At 34.1% G+C, this 24,803-nt stretch overlaps 1 long non-coding RNA gene across 1 annotated transcript; it reads right to left on the bottom strand.

The window, feature by feature from the left end:
• Positions 1-1,073: 1,073 nt before the first annotated feature.
• LOC126889922 (uncharacterized) lies at positions 1,074-2,052 on the bottom strand. Its single transcript, XR_007700226.1, has 2 exons — positions 1,704-2,052; positions 1,074-1,404 (listed from the first exon to the last, which is right to left on the bottom strand). It is a non-coding gene; the product is annotated as an uncharacterized LOC126889922 (long non-coding RNA).
• Positions 2,053-24,803: the final 22,751 nt, after the last annotated feature.

The raw sequence follows: 24,803 nt of genomic DNA, 5'->3' as shown, positions 1-24,803 counted from the left end.
GCATAAATTTAGTACTGAAACCACTCGAAACTCCAAACGATGACGTGATCCTAGACACCAAGTGCTGCGGCTGCCGTTCTGATGGCATATTCGTTTTCACCAACCCCAAAAACCGTCCGAGAAATCTGCTTGCGTCAATTTAATGCCAAACACCCCCCAAAAAGTACTGATACGGGGCCCCAGGTGCTCCTGGCAAGCTGGATAGGTTCTGATGGCGCATTCGTATTCAGCGATTTCAAAAACTTCCAAGTAATCTGTTTGCATTAATTTAGTTCCGATCACCCTCGAACCTCTAGATGACGAGCCTTAGTAGTGACCCTGGACACCAGATGCTCAGGGGGTCGGTTCTGATGACGTAGTTCTATTCAGCGACCTCAAAAACTCCCGAGTAACAAAATCCCGCCCTTAGTGTGTTTATTTTGACGTGTTTACGCACTTTTGAATCCATTTTACGCACCTTAAAATGAAATTATGCATTTTCACCCATTTCTCTCTAGTAGACTTTTTTCCTGACATTATCCTGAATACAAGGCTACAAGTTCCAGGTCGACTCAGTGAACAATTCGACGTAGATCTCAGGAACGAATTGCTTTGTGATGCCCCTTTTTCCGCTTCTTCTCGATCGACGATGGTAAATAAATGTTTGAATGTGGAGTAAAAATATGGTTTTATTGACAGCTAGGTATAATTACACTAAAGATGTTGTTTAGGTAACTTTCTATGATAGACTGCCTTTAATGACAGCTACTGATAATAATTACACTCGGCGTAACTTCTAACAACGACTTACGCACTTGTTAACGAGGTAACTATTTCAATTAGACTGCAACCCAAAATAGTCCCTGTCCCTTTGGTTTATTTATAATCTCGTCAAAATATACAATTCATCAATAAGTTTGAGGCGATAAACTACCCCAGATAATGGAAATAATATTCGAGAATAATATTTCAATCAACTACGATAGCTATCGTCTACCCTAGACTAGCTCAATCTCCCAAGTTGTGAGTCCACCTTGTCCTAATCAAAAACATGAACAATGAAAATGCAGAATGGAGCAAATAAAACAATAATATTTAACTAATCATGTTTATTTTTCATAAAAGACATAATTAAAGTATCAAAAAAATAATTTACAAGACCTTGCCGAAACTTTACAGATCAGAGATTATACTTATCGATGGCACTTGGTATCTGTCTGCAGGTTCTTGGTGTCTTGCTGTTGTTCTGCAACGGGCTCTGGCGACGTGGATGTTCTGGCCACCAGGCCTACAGGTGTTGGTTGATGGTGTGGTGTCTATGCTAAATTACTGTAGCATCGCCGGCGATATTGGGGGCTCCAGGTTCAGGGAGTCCTCCCACGAGGTGAAGGGTTGTCCGGTGAAGATTCTTATTTGTCCAGAAAACTAGAATACATACAGGTACATTAGACACCAAGAATAAATGAAAGATATCCTTGCCATTCCAAGAAATAATCCAGAAATGTTGCAGAAAGGCAAGGTTAAACAAAATGAATAGTATAAAATAATGTTAGTAGTTAAATAGTTGTGGATTACTACATACATATGAAGATAATAGATAATATAAATAATTTTACCATGCGGTACAACAATAAAAAGTACGAAAAGTAAGGTTAGATAGGAACATAAAAAAAATTACGGATATAGGCTTAGAAAAATGTGTACATTTATATTTAAACACTTACCCCAATTAAGAACGTCTGTTTGAAAATGTGGCTATGAGGCCAGACATTGCCTTAAGTAGATTTTAGAATTAAAATAAAAAATATTCTTCATTTTGACAAAGAGAAGGGTTCACTTGACATTGACAGAGTTGGTGAGTGGGGGCTTAAAATTTGAAAGAGAAACGACAGTGCGAAGTCACTGTCATGAACCACAGAACGATTGAATAAGAATGTGAATTCTGAGATAGAACAAGAATGTTGAGATATGCCTATAAATACCGAAAGAGGGCGCCAACCAATTTTTAACGGGAAAAAAGGTAAAACAAATAGAAGATGATTATTATTAAAGAATTATTAAAGAAAATAGAATAAAATAATTATTTGAAAATAAAATAGCAAAGATGTGACGTTTGTAACGTTACAAGTTGCATGACAACCGAACTACGGACTTTGCATGTTGAAAGATTGCAACTACAGTTTAAAGGAAGCTATTGCAAAACTTATAAAGTTCAATTGGAAAATATATTATTTGGCAATTAATTAAGTTTGCAGGTTGAATGGACTCTAATTATTAAAATATTTCTCGATGTTTCCCAATGTTTCAATTATACACGGTGAAACTATAAAAGTTTAGGAAGTTAAGAAAAAATGTGAGATTACAAATTAAGGGATTAATTTGAGATTGAACACTCAGCCTGAATAAAATGAGTACCTTGGTTGAAACCAGGGGTAATAATAGGCGGGTCTAGGAAAGTTGGTCGACAACACTTCGTCGACGGAAAATTAGTCGACAACATTTGGTCGAGAAACAGTTGGTCGAATGCACAAAATTCATCGAATGTACAATTCGTCGACGAACATTTGTTCGAATGGATTTTTCGTCGACAAACTGTTATTTATCTTTAGGATAAAGAGATTAATGGTGACAAAAGAAGGATTATGGTTTTTATTTTGTTAACTGGAATATTGTATTATACATATCTGAATTTATTTTTTTTTGGTTTTGTTAATTGTTTTTCTAAGTCTTAATTATTGTTAAATTTAATGAAAAAATCGGTTGCGGTGGGAGAGTAGACAGCAAATATAAACCGATCTTTTAATTAGTGATGCTGTACCGTTCTTCTTTTTGGTGTCGGCGCACTTGCGAACGGAGCATTTCCGGACAATTGATACTTATTGAAATAAAAATACTGATTGAAAATATTGAAAACAAAAAAAATAAAAAATCAACAATCCTTCATTTGTCACCATTATTCCCTTTGGGTCTTTGTCGACGAAAAATCCATTCGATCAAATGTTCGTCGGCGGATTGTACATTCGACGAATTGTGCATTCGACCAACTGTTTGTCGACCAAATGTTGTCGACTAATTTTCCGTCGACGAAGTATTCTCGACCAACTTTCCGACACCGATAAGGCGGTTGAAGCGTAGCACTGGCCCTGTTACATTTCTTATATACCGTAGGCCAGTGTTTCCCAAAGTGTGTACCCAAAGGTACTAGGGGGGTCGCCGGAAATTTCCAAAATAAGACAAAAACACTACTTTGTTAAATCATGTATTTTTATTTTAATAAAGCCGTAAATAAAAATTAACAATTAATTATCAAACGAAACATAAAACTAAATATTAAAAGTCCTTAAAAGTAAAAGAAAAAAATAAAGTCAAATATTACAATGTTAATGAGACCCATGCGCCTGTTTTTTTGAAACTAGTCTTTCAAATCTAGGCTGTGTATTTGAGACACACACAATTATATCGTTTTCAAGTACGAGACGATTTCTCACTTTTGTTTTAATGGCAGTCATAGACGAGACACTTAACTCACATAAATATGATGTTACAAATGGAACCAAACATTTTACAGCTTCATTCGCCAACTGAGGGTATTCCTGCATATTTTTGGTCCAAAATTCGTGCGAGTTCTGGGAAAAAAATTGGAGCTTCAACATTCCATCATTTGATATTTCAATAAGTTGTTCTTTCATGTTTATTGGTATTTCAGCATGTTGAAAGGAATCGGCTAAAAACGGATTCAGTATCCATCTGCAACTGTCGTAACTGTTTTGAATTTCTTCGGAGAAATAATCACAGAGCTGTTGTTTTAAATTAAGCAAAGTAACTTGCATGCCTGCATAAACTTGTTCAAAATTTGTAGCACTGTAACATACATTTTCTATAATTTCCTGAACGCACTGGAATGAATCGAGCTGCTTTTTGCCAAGTGAAGTTGACCATAAATCGATTTTTCTTATAAACCCCTTAATTTTATCTGTGGCTATAATTATATTAATGTCGCGACCTTGCAAATTACTGTTCAAAATATTTAATTGTTCGAATATATCAGCAAGGAAACCTAATTTCAAAAGCCAAATAGGATCGGAAAATTGATTTTGATATGGGAACTTCTCATCTTTCAAATACATTAGAAGCTCTGCTCTTAAGTCAAATACTCTTTTTAAGACGTTGCCCCTTGAAAGCCACCTTACTTCGGTGTGATAAAGAAGATTTTGAAATATAGCGCTCATGTCTTCGCAGATTTTTCGAAAAATACGGGTCTGTAAAGCTTTTCCTTTAATGGAATTTACAACTTTAATGATGGATTTCATAAAACAGTTCATTTCAGGAGGTAAAGCTTTTGACGCCAGAGCTTCTCGATGTAAAAAACAATGTCTCCATGTGGCATTAAGCATTATTTCTTGTAATCTGACGACAAGACCAGATTGATGTCCTGTCATAGCTTTAGCGCCAACTGTGCATATAGCAATACATTTTCCCCAGTCAATAACATATTTACTTGTGCGTTTCACAAAACTGTCGAATAAACATTTTCCAGTGGTATTGGTCTCCAATGGGGAACAAAATAAAATATCTTCTTGAATGCCATTATTTGTATCATATCTTACAAACGTAATAAATTGGGCACAGTTAGATATATCCGTGGATTCGTCCATTTGAAGAGAGAAGTACGTGCATTTATTAAGATTTTTCACAACTTGCGCTTGAATATCTTCTGCCATATCACTAATTCTTCTTTGGATAGTATTATTTGACAGAGGTATTGTTTTTAACTTTGCAGACTCTTTTTCACCAATCATTATATGTACCATTTCAACAGCTGCTGGAAAAACCAGATTTTCAGCAATTGTGTGCGGATTACTAGTTTTGGCAACGCGATAAGCAACTTTATAACTTGCTAATAATGCTTTTTCGTTAGTAGTGGTTGCCAATTAAAAAGTATCTTGCTGTTTGTGAAGGACGTTCAGCTTCCTTTCAAATAATTCTACGGGTTTGTCTTTTTTATCTGGATGTTTGCTATTTAAATGTCGAAGTAACTTTGATGGCTTCATGCTTTCGTTTGACAATACTTCTCCACAAATAACACATTGTGGTTTATTGGAAATAATGGTAAAACAATATTTAAGATATTCATCACTGTAAAGTCTGTTGTTCTTTTTATTACTGCCACTTTCAGACGTAGATGGTTCTGCACTTCTTTTTAAAAACTTATCCATAATTTGTAATTTATCGTAGACGTAAATACGTAAACGGGAATACGTAAGTCGCAAAATATTTACTCATTACTTAATACCGCTGCATTCGCCACAACGTGCTGTTTCGAACTGAGGTCTCATTGCACATCGCCGCTTATATAAAGCCAAAACGAGGCTACGAGAACGTTCCAAAGTGCCATCTAGTAGCGAAGTAAGGAGTAGAGCCTTCGCGAATATCATGGAAAAGTATTGCGATGTATACACAAAGATGTCGCGGTGTACAATGTGCAGTCGACTTTTTATTATTTATTTTTATTGTAAATGCTAGTCTGGCAGAAGTACTACTAGTGTACTAGTGGGACAGATCGCAATTATTAAAATAATTGTTGAATTTTTTAAATGTATTTAGTTTGAATTTAAACAGTAAAGTAAAAATAAAATTTGAGAAACCATCAGTTGTAAATTAGGCACGCTATTTTTGTCGCTATTTTGGTTTGGGTGATGAGTAGGGGGTCGTGAACAATTTTTTTAACAAAAAGGGGTTGCGCTTTAGATAAGTTTGGGAAACACTGCCGTAGGCCATAGATATAGCAGACTACCTTGCTATAATGCCAAAGCCGCGTCAGCGGTATAAAACGTTAGACTATTTTGATTATCCTGAATACAATACAAAAAGTTGAAAGTCTCTAAGTACTGTATTTAAAAATCAATTTATGTGTTTTTAGTGCCATGGTCGAAATAACAGAAGTAATTTGCTTTGTCTTTGATATCACCACATCATGATATCTATTTTGAACTTTTCTATTTCTACAATACAATATCATTCATTTTATGTTTGAACGCATTTGAAATCAGTACATTAACTGTCAATATGCTGTTTCGGTGAAAAAAGATCCTGTCGGTGCGATGTTGTTAAAGTATGCATTTAATTAAAACAGCCTATTTTAGTTTGAGTAGTACTTGAATGAAATCCAAAAATTCCATTTAATCAAAAAATACCGTTTGTGCAAATTAACATTTTTGTCCAAACAGGTTCACAAAACTAGATAAATTGCATCGAATCTCAATTGATGAAGTGCTCTTCACATAAAACTACGTTTTATGCCATTGTTTGACTTTGCTGTAGAGTTTTTAAATCTATTGTATGGCTATAATAGCATAGTATATGAGCAGTGTCCAATATTGTATTCCCTGTTTATGTTTGAGTTATCAACGTCATTAAGTCGGTGACGTCACTATTTAGCGTGAACTGTTTCTGTTTTTTTGCACGCACGCTAACTTGAGCCGCGTGTATGCTGTGGTAAGTATACAGGGTGTCCCAGACTAAATTATCCAGGGTTTATCTCTTAAACTAATAGAGATTTTCGAATGAAACAAAAACTGATGTATTCCATTTGTAATACACTTTAATATGGCGTAGAAAAAAACATCCCTCAAATATTCGTCCCTTAGTGACAATCCCTAACATTAATTTTTTTAATAGCACCCTGTACATTTTTTTATAGTTTTGGATGTGATGTTCTATCGTCTATTCAACAGATCTTTTAAAAATAAAATCGGTTCATAAGTACCTAATCCAGAAAATATCAGTTTAATTTTGTTAATTATTTGTCCCAGACTAATTTATCCAGGCTATATTTCTTAAACGAATAGAGATTTTCGAATGGGACAAAAACTGATCTATTCCATTTGTAATACTTTAGTATGGCGTAGAAAAAAATCATCCCCAAAATATCCATCCCTTAGTTACAACCCCTAACTTTAATTTTTTTAATAGCATCCTGTAACTAAGGGATGAATATTTAGGGGACGATTGTTTTCTACGCCATATTAAAGTGTATTACAAATGGAATAGATCAGTTTTTGTCCCATTCGTAAATCCCTATTCGTTTAAGAAAATATGGCCTGGATAAATTAGTCTGGGACATATAATTAACAAAAATAAACTGATATTTTCTTGATTAGTTACGGACCGATTTAATTTTTAAAAAATCTGTTGCAAAGACCACATCCAAAACTATATAAAAATGTACAGGGTGCTATTAAAAAAATTAAAGTTAGAGGTTGTATCTAAGGAATGAATATTTGGGGGATGATTTTCTGTACGCCATATTAAAGTGTATTATAAATGGAATAGATCAGTTTTTGTCCCATTCGAAAATCTCTATTCGTTTAAGAGATATAGTCTGAATAAATTAATCTGGGACACCCTGTATACCGCGAGTGTCAGAGAGTCAGAGTGTTAGAATTTGTCTAATCGCGTTGTGTTTATACTTTATTATTGATTATGATTAGTAAAGAGATTTCTTATTTTTTATTTGTTTAGTATTTATTTTTAAATTAACTATGGAGTGTGGAAAATTATTTAGTTCTTTTAATGAGTTTAAAAACATTCTAACCAGCATGAAGATGATAAGAGATTATAAATTAATATATGTATGTATATTTTTTTTAGTTATAAGTGAAATACTGAACTCTAATGAATCATGCCGCTAAGACTTTTATGCGAGTAATTTATAACCGCATTCACAATAAATGTGAAGAATACTTCGTTCTCGATATGGTTTTAGAAAAGGTACAGGCACCAGAGAAGCAATTATAGGATTGACACTAATGGCAGAAAGGTATCTCGAGGTTCAAAAACAGCTGTATGTGTGCTTTGTCGATTATAAACAGGCCTTCGACCGCATTAGACACGAAAAATTGCTTGAGGTACTAAAAGAAGTAGGATTGGACGGAAATGACGTAGCTATAATACGCAATACATACTGGAACCACACAGGATGCGCTCGAAGAGACAGCGGAAACACCAATTACGTAAACATAGAACGAGGAATGCGTCAAGGGTGCAGTCTGTCCCCTCTACTATTTAATGTCTATGCCGAACATATTTTATCAGAGCTTCTCTTGAAGATCGCTCTGAAGGTGATGTAACGGGTAGTTCTTTTAAGGACGACAGACTCAGTAAAACACAAGTTAAAAATAAAGTAAATATATTAAAGATAATTATATACAGTTTAAAACAAATAAAATAAAATATAATTCCATCTTCTGCAAAGGAAAAACAATACTACATTTTATTACAGCCATCCGATCGTATCAGCAACATTAAAATAATACGATAAACCATATATAAAATAACAATATTGCTACGTTAAATCAACATAGCCTGGAGACCGCATTTCACTACAATGCAGTCACTCGCTCCTCGCTACCACCGCCTACTGCGATAACGATTGCGTCAAGACTCCACGTCACTACGGTGGCGTCTACCTAGGCATAGTCCCACCTCACAAACGGTGCATCTTTGCCAAGCCAGCTAAAGCTCGTTCAATACGCGAGCATCAGCTGTTGAGCCATAGTTAGTTCAATACGCTAACCATGACTGATTTTCTCATTCTCCTAGCTCGCCTTAAATATGCTCTCGATGCCCTCTCCTTCGGTTTCCCCCAGCGGTGCTATGAAGAAGGAATGCGCAAACACGGACACTCCATCGGTCGTCTCTGGTAATAGCAGCTCATCGCTTGCCGAGGTATCATATCGTTACAGTGTCAGAGTCAATGTAAGATATACCGATGACATCGTAGTATTAGCGGAAACAGAAGACCAACTAAAAATATTGATGAACATACTATCAGAAGAAAGTCACAGACTGGGCTTGGATATTAACCTTTCCAAAACCAAATTATGGTATTTCACAAGAACCCCCATGAACAAATTACACCCAACATACAAATCAGTTGTATCACCCTTCAGAGTTCCAAAAGCCTCATATACCTGGGCAGAGAGCTAAACAGTCAGCTAGACCACTCAAGAGAAATTAGAAGACGCATTGAAATAGCAAGGTCTGGCTTCATGAACATGCGTAAAATGCTCTGTAACCCCAAGCTATCAGTCACAATAAGATTGAGAACACTAAAGTGTTATGTGTGGTCTCTATTACTATATTGTTGTGAGACCTGGACATTAAAACAGTATGACGTCAACAAACTGAATTCATTCGAAATGTGTATGTACCGCCGAATGCTAAGAATAAGCTGGACCAGCAAAACTACAAATAAAGAAGTACTGGAAATAATGAACACACGTCCTCATCTGGTCAATACAATCAAAATTAGAAAGACGTCATATCTAGGACACATATATGCGTCATAGGGAATTTGAGCAGCTCCAGGTAAAATTTAAAGGCAAAATCGAAGGTAAAAGGGCTATAGGAAGAAAGAAAAAATCCTGGCTACGAAACATCAGAGAGTGGACCCACACAAGAGGGATTAACTTAATTCGTCAAGCCCAGGACAGAGAGAAATTTGCCAAATTGATCGCCAACCTTAATAGAGAAGTCACTTAGGAGGAGGAGGCTTATATACTTTTTCCATAATTTCTTTCCAAATTAACTATAATTCTTCAACTCTTGTAACTGATTTATTTTGGTTGATTAGTATAAAGAATTTTGCAGGAAATACAAAGAACCACACGGTATATAAGAAACAAGCCGTTTACCTCTCAAACGATTTTAGAAAGTTCCCTCACATCTTCTCTATACTTAAGTTAGCACTAACTTCAATTCCTCGTTAGGCAGAAGCTTTGAAAAGATTTTCCTGCTTGAATGAGTAAAAATGTGAAGCGTTTTGAATGTCTCACCGACTCCTTGTTACCGTTTTTCTTTCTGATGTGTCTGAGACACATTATTGCCGTTTTCTTTGCTGGAAAACCATTTTGGGTTTAAGCGGTGAACGAACTTTAGTTCACTTTTTTTGTTTGGACAGAATTCAACGCAATTAAAAAATAGAGGGAAAAGTAAAAAACTCACATTAATCTGTGAGTACTACACCCAACCAAACTTATATGGAATTATCGAATAATTCTTATTATTTCAAGCGAATTTCAAAAAATCAACATACGAAGTCAAAAAATATTTATTTTAAAGCAAAATAATCACCAATACATTATGTATTAAAGAAAAGAATAAAGTCTTAAAATAGCTAATTGAAACTACTTGTTTTAAATCAAAAGCAACAAAAATTTCAATGTAAAACGAATAATGCTTAAGTAGTCAATGTTACTACTAGTCCTGTCGCCAGGGGGGGTACAACGGCCTCGTTAATTCAGATGGACTTACTCAAGTTTTTTTTATGTATTTTGACCCGTAGAACACGAATTTTTTGGGTAACAGTTGATCCGGATGTCGATAAGATTGTTATAGACCAAGAACTTGAGGAATCAAATAACAGCGATTTTTGGCAAAACAAAACAATATTTTGTATTTTTTGGGCCATTTTAAGTAAAAAATATTTCTACAAGTTTTTTCGTAGGATGCACAGTTTTCGAGATAAACGCGGTTGAACTTTAAAAAAATCGAAAAATTGCAATTTTTGAACCCGAATAACTTTTGATTAAAAAATAAAATAGCAAGTCTGCTTACCGCATTTCAAAGTTTAAGTCAAATTATATCGGTTTTGATTATTTGCATTGGTAAAAATTTATTTTTTTATTGTTTAACAAAGCTATAAACACGTAGCGTTTCCCGTGCTTTTACATGCGTTTTAACGCAGGTAACGTAGAAATAGTCTTGATTGCACTAGTACCTATTCTACCTACTCGTTCGATTTTAAATGAGAAATCATAGAAACATCACTCACGCACTAGTTGTTTGTAGCTTTGTTTAGCAATAACACAATAAATTTTTAGCAATGCAAATAATCAAAACCGACATAATTTGACTTGAACTTTCAAAGGCGCTAAGCAGAATTGCTATTTTATTTTTTAATCAAAAGTTATTCGGGTTTAAAAATTGCAGTTTTTCGATTTTTTGAAAGTTCAACCGCGTTTATCTCGAAAACTGTGCATCCTACTAAAAAACTTGTAGAAATATTGTTTGCTTAAAATGACCCAAAAAATACAAAATATTGTTTTGTTTTGCCAAAAATCGCTGTTATTTGATTCCTCAAGTTCTTGGTCTATAACAATCTTATCGACATCCGGATCAACTGTTACCCAAAAAATTCGTGTTCTACGGGTCAAAATACATAAAAAAAATTTGGGTAAGTCCATCTGAATTAACGAGGCCGTTGTACCCCCCCTGGCGACAGGACTATACCTTTAGCCCTTATGCAAGCTTTAATTTGAGTGGGCAGGCTCCTAATCAAATTGTCAACATTTCAACATGGCACCTTTCCAAAGCTTAACCACACAATAACTAACTGCTTAACTACAGGTTCTAGGACCAAACCTACATACGTGCTAGCTGCTAAAGTTAGTTGGATGAAAAGTAAAGAAGTTTTTTTACTGATCATAGTGCCCCTTCCTGTATCTTCCTGTAGCTTCCAAAAGCTGCCTTTGGAACTGCAGCTGAGAAATGTTGGGTCTTTTCTATCGGCTTAGATAATGAAACGACCCTGGAAATCTATTGTTATTTTTGGCGACAATATATTGGAATATTATTAACTTTTCTAATCAGGGGTTAAATACCTAGCATAGATTTTAGACACAATTCCCTGTGTACGCTATCACCGCAGCTCTGATACATTACCGGCTCCACAAGTTCAATAATATGTCTCCTTTGCACGTACGTTCAATCCACATAACGCAGAATGAAAGATTACATAATTACCGAGGGCCGAAAGTTCCTTAGAATAAACAAATAGTTTCTTTTGAATGAGATATTTGAAATTAAATATCACACTTAATTTTCTCTTATTTTTCACCCGTGTAACTTATTAAAATAAACATTATAAAAGCTTTCAGACGGACTTTCGGCCCTCGGTAATAATGTATTCTTTTATTCTACGTTTAAATTCTTATTAGTTTTGCATTGACTCGAAATAATGATATTTTGCATACAGGCATTGACTCTAAACTTTGCGCCTGCGCTCTTAAGGTGATACAGTAGCGATCAACAGGTAGCCAAAACGCGTTCCAAGATTGCGGCTGTAATTTTTGAATATTTTTTCGAGATATTTGGCACACGTATTCGTAATATAATAAAGAATGGCGGTACAGAGCCCAATTTGAAAAATATATTAATATGTGGAAATTACTCTGTAATTAAATACAATATTAAAAAAACGAGCCTGTACCGCCATTAAGAAGAACAAAAAAATACACTTTCTTCAAATAAACTTTTTTATCCGATGCCTAGATTTTGTGTCATTTTGGAACTACTAATGAAATAAAAAATTTTAGTAGTTCCAAAATGACACAAAATCTAGGCATCAGATAAAAAAGTTTATTTGAAGAAAGTGTATTTTTTTGTTCTTCTTGATGGCGGTACAGGCTCGTTTTTTTAATATTGTATTTAATTACACAGTAATTTCCACATATTAATATATTTTTCAAATTGGGCTCTGTACCGCCATTCTTTATTATATTACGAATACGTGTGCCAAATATCTCGAAAGAATATTCAAAATTACAGCCGCAATCTTGGAACGCGTTTTCGCTACCTGTTGATCGCTACTGTTTCCTCTTAAGTCTATTATATGCATTCAATATATTTGTTAAAGTGGAAATGGAAGCAGAAGTACAAAAACAAGTGAATAGAACAGCAGTATGTCTCAACAACACAATCTGGAGAAACAAATACCTCACAATAAAAACGAAAACCAGGATATATATATTATATTATATCCTGGATACATACCAGGATACATTATATAAATCAACAATAAGTTTGTAATAACACTTTTTAAACAATAAACTTTTTAAAGGACCCCGCACAAACCTTATGGAAAATAGGTCCCAGTGGATTCCGTTCATACTTTGGGGAAATACTCTTTGAAGCATTCTGATAAAAAGTTCTCATGGGCACAACTCAATTGTATGAAGGATTTTCAAGATATAGAGGTCCAAACTCGGAAAATTATAAGATTTACGGGGTATTCCAATTCCGTGAGTTACTGGTTATTTGGCAACATGTAGAAGTTTGGATCAAGGAAAAGTACTAGTAGTCTAGGATTTTTTCCTGATTACCCAGTGGCGACCTTTACTTTCACCTTGACCTTCAACGGACGTCATCTTCTAGAGTTTCGAGGGTTTAGGCATTAAATTGATATAAACAGATTGCTCATGGGTTTTTGGGATAGCTAAACACGAATATGCCATCCGGCTGATGTGGTGGCCAGGGCCACTGCAAGGGACGTCATTTTCTAGAGTTTCGATGGTTTTCGGCATTTAATTCGACGCAAATGAATTACTGGAGGGTTTTTTGGGGTCGCTAAACACGAATATGCCACCAGAACCGACTCCTGGAGCACCTGGTTTCCAAGGCCAATGAAAGGGGCTCCTGGAGTTTCGAGGGTCTTTGGTACTACATTGATGCAAACGGATTAATTATAGGTTTTTGGGGTTGTCAAACACGAATAATGTGATTCGTGGGTCGGATCTGATAGTGTATGCATGTTCAGGAATCCCAAAAACCTAAGAGTAATCCATTTGATTCATCCGAAACTCCAGAAGATAACCTGCCTTAGGCACCAGGTGCTCCTGTGTCTCTGCTGATCACGTATTCGTGTTCAGCAACACCAAAAACCTATAACTGAAAACCTTGGAAATCAGGTGCTCCGGGAGTCGGTTCTGGTGGCATATTCGTGTATAGCGACCTCGAAAAACCCTCCAGTAAATCACTTGCATCAATTAAATGCCGAAAACCATCGAAACTCTAGAAGATGACGTCCCTTGTAGAGACCCTGGCCAGCACGTCATCCGAAGGGCAATTCTGATGGCATATTCGTGTTTATCGATCCCAAAAACCCATAAGTAATCTGTTTATATCAATTGAATGCCGAAAACCCTCGAAACTCTAGAAGATGACGTCCGTTGAAGATCAAGGTCAAAGTAAAGTCGCCATTGGATAGCAAGGAAAGAATCATAGACTACTAGTACTTTTCTTTGATCCAAGCTTCTACATGTTGCCAAATAACCAGTAACTCACGGAATTGGAATACCCCGTAAATCTTATAATTTTCCGAGTTTGGGCCTCTATATCTTGAAAATCCTTCATACGATTGAGTTGTGCCCATGAGAACTTTTTATCAGGATGCTTCAAAGAGTATTTTCCCAAAGTATGAACGGAATCCACTGGGACCTATTTTCCATAAGGTTTGTGCGGGGTCCTTTCCCTCGCTAATATTTTGAGTTACTTGATTTAACATTGTTGTATTTCAAGTTGTTGTAGGTTGCTGCTATTTTCTTCTTAGCTTGCCTTTTTCATCAACCGAATTTTTAATTGAAGCAAAGAATTGTAAACAAGAAATAAGATTTTCCAATTCGTTCTTGTGTAGTAATGACTAATCTACCAACTGACATAAGTTGTTGTAATTTACAATAACCTACAGAGTTCATCCCAAATCCTTCTTTTTTTAGTGCTTTATTAATTTTGACGTCATATAGGATTTTAAGAATTTCGCAAAAAATTGCATGACATTTTACTTAAATCTGCCAGTTGTCAGAATATTTTTATTTATATTTATGTAAACATTAATATTGGTACAAATATTTTCCAGGACATTAGTATTAATTTAATATATTTTAATATAAAAATAAATAAATTTCAATATACAATGTCCGAATATACCAATGACATAATAGTTATTTATGATATAAGTGTTAAAAGTACACGTTTAAGGCACGCATGTGAAAGTTTCACATTGAGTGCCTTAAAAATGTACTTTTTAACACGCATATCATACGATATTTTTTCTACAAACGTAATTACAGGACAATATCTACAAAAACTTTTACTGGAACTTGACTGACATTCCAATTTTATATTTTTTTGACATTACATCAAAATTGCATATACGGTCAATACGAACTGCAGTGCCTTAAATTTTTTTAAAGCACTAGTGCCTTAAAGTAGCTTTTTTAACGCTCGTATGGAGTGCTAAAAATTGTATTTTTAACACGGTTGTAGAAAAAATATTTATATTTACGTCGCTGAAAAATACTAACCTAGAAATTACAATTGTTATTTTACCTTTTGAAATGATAAAAGTACTGCCACGATCGATTACTTTTGTTTCAAATTATCTTTATTCGCATCATTGATTGGTTTTCTATTTAGAGTAGTGTAATCGCCAACCAATTGTAAGTATAATAATCACGGATGTAAGTTTTATTCTGTCACTTTCAGATTTAATTCGTTAGATAGAATTCGATAATCTATGACGCACTGAAAAAAGGGTTTGCACCCTTGTATATAGAATTAAAAATCCATTAAAAGTTTCCACTTCCTATTTCTATAACAGAGTTTTTCTAAACGTGCTTTTAGTGTTTTATTTTTGCGGAAATTTCTCCGCCGTTCTCTTCTCGTCTCAGAAAAGACGGGTTCAACTCAAAGTGTGATATCTAATTAAGATTTTCGAGTAATCTCAGGTAACTTCGTCTCTATATCACTTCCGAAGTTTAATTAGAACTTCGAAGAACAATTACATTCTTATGAAAGTTCTGCCGCTAGTAACATACAGATTAAGATAGTTAGGAACTTCCAAAGCCGTTAGGAAAATGTTAACACCATTTTTTTCATTGATAATAATTGAGATAGTGAGAAATGAGAGATGCATGCGCTAATACAAGTTAGCTACTTTATAATATTTCATTGTCAGTTGCTTGATGTACATTTTAGTCCACTGAAATATTCTCGACCGCTCAAAATTGTCACAGAAGGCGAAAACTTTTGCATATATATTTTCGACCCTAAGGAATTAGAATCTGAAATTATAGTCCGTTCTTTAACGGTAAAATACTGCAAAACCTCTAAATTTTAAAGAACCGCTTGGATTGACATGAAATTTGCCATACACATAGATGACAAGTCAAAGAAAAAAAGTGATATTGTGCCGATATGTGCTTTTGCCCTGGGGTTGTTTTTCACTCCCTTTTGGGGGTGAAAAAATATTCGTCCAAAGAAAGTCAGGAAATGGATAAACTGGCTAATTTTAAGTAACTTTTGTTCTATAGAGGTTTTTCACTAAGTCAATACTTTTCGAGTTATTTGGCAGTGAATATGTTCATTTTTTCAACAAAATATCCACGCTTTTAGAAGGTTTTTTGCAAATAACTCAAATAGTAAGAATTTTGTCGAAAAAACATTCTCAACAAAAATATAGCCTGTAAAAATTTTTAAAAAATGGTGTATATTTCACGTCTCTGCACCAAGTAGAACCAGAGTTATAGCTAATGAAGAATAGGTTCATATTCGTCAAATTCCAAATGGAATAATTTTACGTGAAATAACCAAAAATGAAGCACATTTCGGGGAAAACTTATTACAACTTATTTAAAGTGTTTAAAAAAAGCTTCATTTTTGTTTTATAAAAAAAATTTCTAGCATCAAGATTAAACAAGTTACGCTCAAAATAAAGTTAGTCCCTTTTGATTTTGGTAAAAAAATCGAGAACATCACCCCCTAATTAGTATCTTAAATGAACTTAATCGTTACGACTTCACAAGTTTCTTGACTCGTGTATATATTGTTTATATGATCTGTAAGTTTCATCGGTTCAAAGTCCTTATTATTGAAAGGGCTGTAGTTAAAAGGGGTTGAACGAGTCACTGATCACGAATGTATGCAAATTTAGAAACACAAAATCTTAATCAATTTTTGTCTAACAGACAAACAAAAAAATACATGATATTCAGAAAAGCAAATCTGACCTTTTTTGTTTTTCGAGATTTTTGGTATCTCTAACAATTTTTAAATTATTTTGAAAAAAAAGCATATTTTTCAAAATTTAAATTTTTAAAAATTTTACTTTAAACCAACTTTTTTCAAAAATAAGCACTTTGAATCGATGAAACTTACAGATCATATAAACACAACATAAGTAAAATAATTTGTGGAGCGATAACGATTAATTTCATTTAAGTTGCTAATTAAGGGGTTTTCTTCCCGATTTTTTTTTGCAAAAACAAAAGGGACCAACTTTATTTTGAGCGTAATTTGCTTAAATTTAATGCTAGAAACTTTTTGTAAAAACAGAAATAAAGCTTTTTTAAACACTTTAAAAAAGTTATAATGGGTTTCCCCAAAAAGTGCTTAATTTTTTGGATATTTCACGTCGAAATATTCTATTTGAAATTTGGTGAATATGAATCTATTTTTCATTGGCTATAACTCTGGTTCTACGAGATCCAGAGACCTAACGCGTACACCATTTTTTTTTACTTTTTTATAGGCTATATTTTTGCTAAGAACGTTTTTTTTTCGACAAAACACTTTTTTAGTTATTTGCTAAAAACCGTCTAAAAATGTGGTTATTTTGTTGAAAAATTAACATATTCACTCGCAAATAACTCGAAAAGTGTTGACTTGCTGAAAAAGCTCTATAGAATAAAAGTTACTTAAAATTAGTCAGTTTACCCATTTTCAGACTTATTTTAAACATATATTTTTTCACCCACAAAAGGGGGTGAAAGTCACCCCCAGGGCAAAAGCACACATCGGCACAATATCACTTTTTTTCTTTGACATGTAAGCTATACGTATGCCAAATTTCATGTCAATCCAAGCGGTTCTTTAAAATTTAGAGCAAAAACCGTGAAGGAATGGACTATTAGTTTTGCGAAAAAAATGCCGAGGAATCCGAAAAAATCGCAAAATATAGATTTTCCCAAATTTTCTCGAAAACTACAATAGCTAGCGGAAAAATAATTAAAACATCGTGTTTGTTGGATGATTTTACATAAGAATAGATGTTTAAATATTAAAAAATAGTTAATTATAGTAATAAGTGTATAGGGTGTCCCAAAAGTAACGGGACGGTCGAATATCTGGCGAAATATACATCGGATAAAAAACCTAAAAAATACGTTTACAATCGAATGACACCAAACACGACACACTCCTGGATGTGGGTGAGGGGTAACTTTAAAATCTTAAATAAAAACCCACCTTTTTGTTGCAGATTACGATTGCTTACAGAAAATTAAGTAACTTTTATTCTAGAAATTTTTTCGAATTGTGGATAGATGGCGCTATAATCGGAAAAAACTATTTATTCTGATACCCTAGAAAAATTATAGAAACGGTCTAATATCTCGAGAACTACACTTCCAAGTGAAAAATAAAAAAAAAGTGTTTAATATTTTTCAAAAATCGATAAACTAATCGAAATAACCTATCGAATAACACTAAACACGACCTCCAACTCCATCCCATGGAGGTGGGGTGGGGGTAACTTTAAAATCTTAAATAGAAACCCCCGTTTCTTATTGCAGATTTGGATTCCTCATGAAAAAATGCGGAATATTTATTCGAGCCATTTTTTAGAATAATTGTTGATAGATGGCGATGTAATTGGAAAACCATTTATTAGCGCCATCTATCAACAAATCTAAAAATGTCTCGAATAAATGTTACTTACTTTTTTATGAGGTATACAAAACTGCAATAAGAATTGGGGATTCCTATTTAAGATTTTAAAGTTACCCTCACCCCGCCTCGATGGGATGGAGTGGGGGGTCGTGTTTAAAAACACGGAGTGTTATTCGATAGGTTTTTGAAAAATATTAAACACGTCTTTTTTGGTTTTTCACTTGGAAGTGTAGTTCTCGAGATATTAGACCGTTTATATAATTTATCTAGGGTATCAGGAAAAATAGTTTTTTTTCCGATTATAGCGCCTTCTATCCCCAATTCGAAAAAATGTCTCGAATAAAAGTTACTTGTTTTTGGGTAAGCCATCCGAATCTGCAATAAAAAAAGTGGGTTCCTATTTAAGATTTTAAAGGTACCCCCCACCCCACCTCCAGGATTTTTGGCAATCCCAAAATCCATTTGGGAAGGGCATTCCCAAAAAAAAAAGGATTTTTTCATAATTTCGTCTCTTACTTAAGAACTGGTTTTCATATCGGAATTTTTGCGGTTAGATATACCAAAAGTTTAAATAAATGAAATAAAAATAAAAAGCATCACATAATGCAAAAATATTCATATGAATAATGCATATTCAAATTATTTTTAAACCTGCAACAGTATATTCTAATTCAATAAAAACACGGCATTCATATTTTCAGTAAAACCAATGCGAAATTTCCTATTCCATTAAAATATATAATTTCAACAATTTCACCGTACAAAACTTGTTTGAAGCTAATGAAAAATAATAAATAGAAATTAAATTCATCTTCCATGCTGCACATATCAATAAAATAAAGCTTGGCACTATTTCAAAATAAAATATTCAAACGAAGCGGAGGGGGGATGGAGACCCCGGCACCGTACGAGTGCACACAATCCAATTTGCTAACCCCTATTACGTCAGCCGAGTGAAATAATTCGATTTTACTCGGTTGGCCTTGAATCAAAATAAAAATAACAGAGAAAAGGGAATCGATTTGTTCCAACGCCGAATATATGGATGCAGCAAGTATTTCGACGTTTACACGGGTAAACAGGTGAAACAATTTATGTTTGGTATTCTGTTAATAAAAAGGAACATGGTCGAATTATGGTTTGACTAAAAACCAGAGCAAGGGTGGAAAACTGTTAAAAATAAAAAGAGCGGAGTTATATCGATGTGTTTTAAGAAGGTTTGCCATTATGCAAGTTTCATGTGTGATGATAATATAATTTCATCGTCTAGAAGTCTAGAGTACGCCAATGAATTAAACAAAACGTGTTTTTATACCGTATGTGACGGTATAAAGGACAGAACAAAAAGACTAGTTCGATTATTACTCTCGAAGCGTTGATCTGGGAATAATAAACAACAGGAAATAGCATAAGAGGTGAGTTAAGTATATTCCAACCATTTTCCGAAACCATACAACCCCCGTCGTCTTGGTGAGTTGAACGAATTCGACGGTTTAATTTTACCTATCCTATACGAGAGGTGATCGTAATTCCTTACATCTTATGTCCTCTCGTAATACGTCCATTTCATATTAATAAATGTAATTCCTAATCCAGGCGATCGTCGGTATTATTCATCCATGTACCAAATATCGTCACATCGACTTGAACCTAAAGTCCGATACGTATATTATAAATACATATATTTTATTAACGAAACTAACGAGTAATTAAGGCTAATTATCTTATCTTTTGTATGTTTTGATTCTAAATAAAAATGTCTTAAAAAAATTAACTTTGTATTCGACTGTATTTTGTTACCCGAGAGCTTTGCATTGGACGAGATCGTTACACATCTAGGCAAGTGCCATGCAAGACAGATTATGCAACTGCGCATGCCCATGCGCTATATTCATTCAATTCCTGTGCTAGACGAAAAATTAAAACGTGTTCTATTTTTCGTGTTATTTTGATGTAAGTTCAAGTCAAAATTCATGTTGCCAATATGTCAAATTTTATAGTTTAGAATAAAACTTATCCTTATTATGTAAGATTAAATGTTATTTATTGGATATAATAATTTGTGATTTATATTTTATTTATATTTGTGATTTATATTTGAATATATTCTGTAAAACAGAATATTTTTAATTACAATCAACCAAGTAAAACAAACGATAATAAATGAAATCAACATCAAAAAAGCCCCTGGAATTGATCTAATATCTGGCAAGATCCTAAAAGAAGTCTCGGATAAGTGCATAAAACTAATAACAATTATATGTAATGCAATTCTGCGCCTAAACTACTTCCCTAGTTCATGGAAAGTGGCACAAATCCTAATGATCCTTAAACCCGGAAAAAGACCGGAAAATGTATATTCATACGGGCCTATAAGCCTTTTACCTATGATTAGCAAAGTGTTTGAAAAAATGTACGTAAAAAGGTTGAAGACGATAATAGACGAACATAAAATAATTACAGAACATCAATTCGGTTTCCGCGACAAACACGGAACGATATAACAAGTGCATAGACTAGTCAACCAAATAAACAAGGATTTTAACGCCAAAAGATTCTGTTCTGCTGCTTTCCTTGACATATCTCAAGCTTTTGACAAGGTATGGCACACAGGACTACAAATAAAATTAAAGGAGCTCCTACCCTATCCTCACTTAGAATCCTACATAGAAAATAGACACTTCCTTGTGAAGCACGGTACCGCGCACACTAAGATCTATCCTATTCACTTAGGCATACCACAAGGCAGCGTTCTCGGCCCAATTCTATATCTTTTATACACAGCGGACATTCCAACTTCTAGTATAACTACAGTTGCAACGTATGCAGATGACACTGCTATCCTGGCATCCCACATAGATCCATCAACAGCATCAAGGAATCTTCAATCAAACCTAAATAGAATTCAGCAATGGATGAAAGTATGGAGCATCAAATCTAATGGAACTAAATCATTCCATGTAACATTCACGCTACGTAGAGAAACATGCCCCCCTGGCATCACCCTGGCTAATTCCTCAAGTATTCCTGGCATCCTCAAGCCCGTATGGAACTATGGGATTCAGCTATGGGGCACTGCTAGCGTCTCCAATACAAACATCTTACAGAGATTTCAAAGCAAGGTGCTGCGTGCCATAGTCAATGCGCCATACTATGTATCCAACGAGGTGATTCAACACGACATCCCCCTAGAATCCGTGAAAGAAGCCATACAACGTTTTAGTGCTAAATACTGAGAACGAGTGCTAGTGCATCCTAATGCATTTGCCAGACAATTAAATGTGCGGGACGTCTTTGAAGTGCGTAGACTAAAACGGCAACTGCCGTCCGACTTGACCAACTGAATGTAATCAGGTGTATTCAGACTGATAAGATTTTAATTTTAGAATTGTAAAGAGGTTACTCACTGGAGTAACTCTCTACATGTCTGTATTTTTTTTTACTATAACAAATACTTAATGCTCAATGGGCAGATAGTCGTACTCAATGGAATTAATAAAAAAATATTCGAATTATCAATGCTGGACTGAAAATTCCAAGTGAAATATCTAAAGTTAATGTTTTGGTATATTTCTTTCATTGGCAAAAATGAAAGTGGTATCTCAAATTGCACATAAATAGCTCTTATGTAAAAAGTTCAGGCTAGGCAAGAGATATGCCATGCAAGACGGACTTGCATAACATGAGACTTGCATACTGCTCTTAAATATCCTATTTTTTGCGGTTTGTCAGTGGCTGGAGTCAGTTTGGTTTCAAAAATGGACTTGGCACGAGAGAAGCGATCTTTAGTATGCAAACAATAATACAAAATTGATTATATCAGAGAAAGGATGTTTTTATATTTTAACGAAACAGAAGATTTCTTAATTAAAAAGGAGTAAGGCAAGGCACTGTCTCCAATTTTGTTCAATTTATACGTCGAAAAAGCCTTCACATAAGCAGTGGCAGAATCTAATAAGGGTTTTAAAGTTAACGGCATATTTATTAATAACATTTTTAAAGGTTCCCTTGTTATGTCGGATATTCTGATGGTAAAGCGCTAGTGGTAGACAACATCTAAGATCTTCAATGCCTTTTAAATTATCTATCTCTAGCAAGTGAAGATTGGGGGTTGAAAATAAATATCTAGAAGACAAAAACAATTATTATAAGTAGAAATAATTACCCCAACGCAAAGATATATATGTCTCTGGAGAAAAAATCGAAGAAGTCAGAAAATTTAAATACTTGGGTTGTCTGCTGAACGATGGCTGGGACCCTGAGAATGAAATAAAGAGCAGAGTAGAACAAGCCAGTAATGCTTTTTTGCGGCTTCGTAAATTTCTAACTGATCGCAAGTTGGATTTCAATCTCCGATACAAGATGCTACAGTGTTACGTTTGGCCTGTGCTCTTGTACGGAATATAAGCATGGACTTTAAAGGCCAGTTCCGTTAACAAACTTGAAGTGTTTGAAATGTGATACCTGCTTCGAATGCTTAGAACATCATGGACATACAGAATCAGAAATGAGAAAGTACCAAGAAGAGCAGGCTTACAGGATATGGAACTTTTTAATTATGTTAATAATTAAAAAGTTCGAAGGAACTTTTCTCTGTTAGATATCTCTGTCTTTCCTGGACTGTAAATTGCAGTGTCCGAAATCGATGCTGTCGTCATTTTGCTCAATAATAGTATATTATGCAACAAGAGCAGAAAGGTACTAATTTCTCACGAGTTTGAAAAGTTACTCAAACGAGTGAGAAATTACTTTTCTGCACATGCTACACACTTACACACTATACTTTCTCTACAACCACAGTTTTTGCTAAAAATAAAAATCACAATTTCCAAACAAAGATTTACAGTGGAACCTCGATAAGTCGGATTAATCAGGACCGCGGCCAATCCGGGTTATCAAAAATACACATTATAATTGCAAAAACATGAAATACATATGCACAGTACATCTAAATTACGTACAGTTGTATACATTATTGTTTATTTCTTGGTAAAAAGCTCAGTCAAATTGAAAACATGTTTGTTTTGTCTGATGAAAATCGGTCCAGGTTAGCCGGATTTTCGGGTTATCGGGGGCCGAATTATCGGGGTTCCACTGTATTATAATAATAAATTATAAACTTTAAAGTGTATTTAATTAATACTAAACAATTTAAATTCATTATACCTAAACAAATTACACTTAAATTTAATAGTTATTTATGATATAAGTGTCAAAAGTACACGTTTAAGGCATGCATGTGAAAGTTTGCAGAATGAGCGATAGCGAGTTCTGCAATTCACATGAGTGCCATAAAAATGTACTTTTTAACACGCATATCCTCTAATATTTTTTCTACAAACGTAATTACAGGACAATATCTACAAAAACTTTTACTTGAACTTGACTGACATTCCATTTTTATATTTTTTTGACATTACATCAAAATTGTCTAAACGGTCAATACGAACTGCAGTGCCTTAAAAAATTTTTAAAGCACTAGTGCTAAGCAGCATTTTTAACGCTCGTATGGAGTGATAAAAATTGCATTTTTAACACGGTTGTAGAAAAACTATAACTTTAACCACGGATGTAAACAGAATATGACGTTACTCATAATGAGGTAGTCAACTGTGCAGAAAAGAATTTTTTCTACAACCACTATTCAAACCGTGCACTTTTTTGCACGGTTTTATGTTAGCAAACTTGATATTTTCTCACAGTATAAGATATTTGACATTAGTGTGCAGAAAAGTGACGTTTCTGTGCCTCAAAGTTCTTTTCTGCACAGTTGACTACCTCATTCTGAGTACCGTTATATTCTATTTACATCCGTGGACTACCGCATTCTGAGTAACGTTATATTCTGTTTACATCCGTGGTTAAACTTTAGACAAATATATAACCTATAAGACAATTATTATATTTAACTATAGCATAGAAACTAAATTATGGATGTTACAACTGTTTTATTTTACAATTTTATTCTTATTAAACATTTTATAATTATCAAATAACCAATAAGGATTTAGCAACCTGTGCAAGAGACGTCGAATGAAGTAGGTTTTGTGTAAATCCGTGACTGCATAAATATAATGTCAATAATGTGTAATAATTCTTTAAATTTAAACAAATTAAGGCAGTGCATTAATTTTTTAACTGATTTCTGTGCAATTTATTTAGGTATAAGGAATTTAAATTGATTAGTAGGTATTAATTAAATACAGTTTAAAATTTATCACATAGGTACCTATTATAATTAATCGTCGTTTGGAAATTGTGATTTTTATTTTTAGGAAAAACTGTGCTTGTAGAAAAAGTATAGTGTGAAACACGTG

Source organism: Diabrotica virgifera, chromosome 8, assembly GCF_917563875.1.
Source record: "Diabrotica virgifera virgifera chromosome 8, PGI_DIABVI_V3a".
Lineage (NCBI taxonomy): Eukaryota > Metazoa > Arthropoda > Insecta > Coleoptera > Chrysomelidae > Diabrotica > Diabrotica virgifera.
Note: the sequence above shows the minus strand (reverse complement) of the source record. Positions and strands in the feature narration are given on the sequence as shown.